The sequence below is a fragment of the Taudactylus pleione genome, unplaced genomic scaffold (assembly GCF_031769625.1).
Source record: "Taudactylus pleione unplaced genomic scaffold, aTauple2 ptg000372l, whole genome shotgun sequence".
Taxonomy (NCBI): domain Eukaryota; kingdom Metazoa; phylum Chordata; class Amphibia; order Anura; family Myobatrachidae; genus Taudactylus; species Taudactylus pleione.
Genome location: NW_028284773.1, coordinates 4,768,494 through 4,771,349, shown reverse-complemented (window position 1 = coordinate 4,771,349; position 2,856 = coordinate 4,768,494). Strand labels below are relative to the sequence as shown.

Sequence of the window (2,856 nt, the reverse complement as noted above, 5' to 3'; positions counted from 1 at the left end):
GATTGACAGCACGCCCCCTTTGGTGGGCGTGCCGGGGGCGTGCCTCCCAGATGGAGGCATTCCCAAGGGAACGCCTACCGTCAGAAGCTGGCCCCACTGACATCTGAAAGAGCCAAAATCACTCCAGGCCTTGCAGTTGAGAAACTCAACCGCAGGCTTCGGCTCACAGTGGCGATGGTCAAGACCATCGCGACCATCAACCTGCACGCTCGTATATGCTGTGGGTGGTGACCCACAGCTATACGAGCGTCCAGGAGGACGCTCCATAATTATGGAGGTGGGCCCTGATTCAGAGCGAGTGCTCTGGTCAGAGCGTCCGGCTCTGAATCAGGGCCATATATTGCTAACCATATATTGGGCAATATGTGAAATAGATTTGTTAAAAGGTCACAGTTTTCCGCATCTGCTCCACATCTGAATCAAATTCTTAATCTCTCTACCTATAAATATCACAGGAATTATTGTGTAATACATAAATAAATAAATGTGAATAATTATAAAATCCTAAATTTTCATTATGTGAACTGGTTCAGTACATACTTAAAACACTTTAATAAATAATGATAAAAAACGTAATGAAATGAAAGTTTCCTTTGGTAATTTTTGCATAAATTCCTTGGAAAAAAGGGGGATAATATATGTATATATGTATATAATCTTTTTCAAGCTGTATAATCAAATGGTTCTTGTATGGGTCTTAAGGCGTGGAACCAATACTGCTTCATTCTTGAAATTCTTGCATCCATCTTGTTGTAAGTTGTAAATCAGGGATTTCTTCTTAGGTCCCATGTCTTAGGGGGTTCATGTCTATATGTCACATCAAGGACTACCGTACCTGGTCTTCCCTGGAGGTCTCCCATCCAAGTATTAACCAAGCCCAATGGTGCTTAGCTTCCAAGATCAGACGAGATTGGGCGTTCTAACCCAGGTATGACGGTAGGTATATTAGGACATAACATGAATCACCCCAACATGTTTTCTTCATCCTCATTAGAGAAAAGGAGCTATCTCATAATTGTCGTTGAATCCTCTAGGAATCATAGTATCCAGTTCAAATATCCAGAACATCTCACGTCTGGATAATTTGTTCGCAAGATCTCCTCCTCTGTCTCCCAATTCCACATGTTCTATTGCTTTGAATGTTAATTCATCTGGGTCCGATCTATGGTGTGAAATAAAATGTCTTGACACCATATGAGTCTCCACCTTATTTTTAATGTTCCTGATGTGTTCTTGTATGCGAAGTTTCAAAGGTCTTTTCTTCTTGCCGACATATTTTATTCCACATGAACATTCCAAGAGGTAGATGACTGAAGTTGAGTTGCAATTAAGATGTCGTTTGATTTTATATTCCTTACTATTTGTAGAATTACTGAAGGTCTTTCTCTGCCGATGTAAAAATTTGCATATATTGCACTTGCCACATTTGTAACTCCCTGGACAGTTATGTATGATGTTGGGTTTTGAGGTATTAATGTCTCTTAGCATACTAGGTGCTAGAGAGTCTTTTAGGTTCCTTGCCTTTCTAAAAACAATGGGGGGTCTTGGTGGTAAAATTTCCTTTAAAACTGGATCCATTAAGAGGATCTTCCAATGTTTGTTAAAAGAATTCTTAATATCTCTCTCCTGTGCATTGTATGTTGTAATGAATGGGATGATATTCTTCTTTATCTCTTCTGAATTCTTGTACTCCAGTAACCTATTCCTCTCCATGGTATCCATTTTGTCTTTTGCTTCCACTAATAACTTCGAAGGATATTCTTTTTCTAAGAATCCATTTGTATATATTTGAATTTGCTCATTACATGTCTGTACTTCACTACAATTTCTTTTTATCCTGTGAAATTGTGAGTACGGAATGTTCTCCTTCCATCTTAAGTGTCCGCTTTTAAAATGGAGATAACTATTAGTGTCTACTTCTTTATTGAAGTTCTTTGTGATGATCTTACTTTCTTCTCCACTTAAAACCAGGTCCAGGAATTCAATCGTACTCTTATTCATTTTTGACGTGAATTTCAAATTCATATTATTGGCTGAAATATGATTTAAAAACAAATAAAAATCTTCTTCCGACCCTTCCCATATTATCAGAATATCTACTATGTACCTCTTAAAAAATATAATGTTGTCACCAAATGGATTATTTTCATAGACGTAATTCTTTTCCCAACATCCCATAAAAAGATTGGCAAAGCTTGGGGCAAAAGTCGTCCCCATGGCAGTGCCACAAATTTGCTGGTAAAACTGATGTAAAAATTTAAAATAATTATGATCCAGGATAAAAGACATTAAATCACATAAAAATTCCTTATGTAAAGTGCTGATTGTTGGGTCCCCTTCAAGAAATTCTCTACAAGCATTAATCCCTTTACAATTTTCAATGCATGTATATAAGGATTGAACATCAATTGTAACCCATGAGTATGTTCCTTTCCATTCCATCCCTTCTAAAATTTGTAATAAATTAGTAGTGTCTTTTAGGTATGATTGAAGTTCTTTCACATATTTACATAAAAAAATATCCACATATTCAGACAGGTGTGAGGTTAATGAATCTATCCCTGCTATGATGGGTCTTCCTGGGGGATTTTCCAAAGACTTGTGAATTTTCGGTAAGAAATAAAATATGGGGGTAGTGGGATTAGTCTGTAGGAGATACTGAAACTCCTCCTTGGTTAAAATGCCATTGTGTAATCCATATACTAATAGTCTCCTTAATTCATCCAAGTAATTCTCCAAGGGATCACAATCAAGTGGTGTATATGAATCAGTATCACCTAATAACCTATAAGATTCCTTGATGTATTGAGATCTATCCATAATGACTAATCCCCCCCCTTTGTCAGCTTGTTTGAT

The 2,856-nt window shown here is 37.3% G+C and overlaps 1 pseudogene; it reads right to left on the bottom strand.

Annotated features, from left to right (window-relative positions):
* Window positions 1-823: 823 nt before the first annotated feature.
* Window positions 824-942, bottom strand: LOC148508256 (5S ribosomal RNA; annotated as a pseudogene).
* Between the last annotated feature and the right edge of the window lie 1,914 nt (window positions 943-2,856).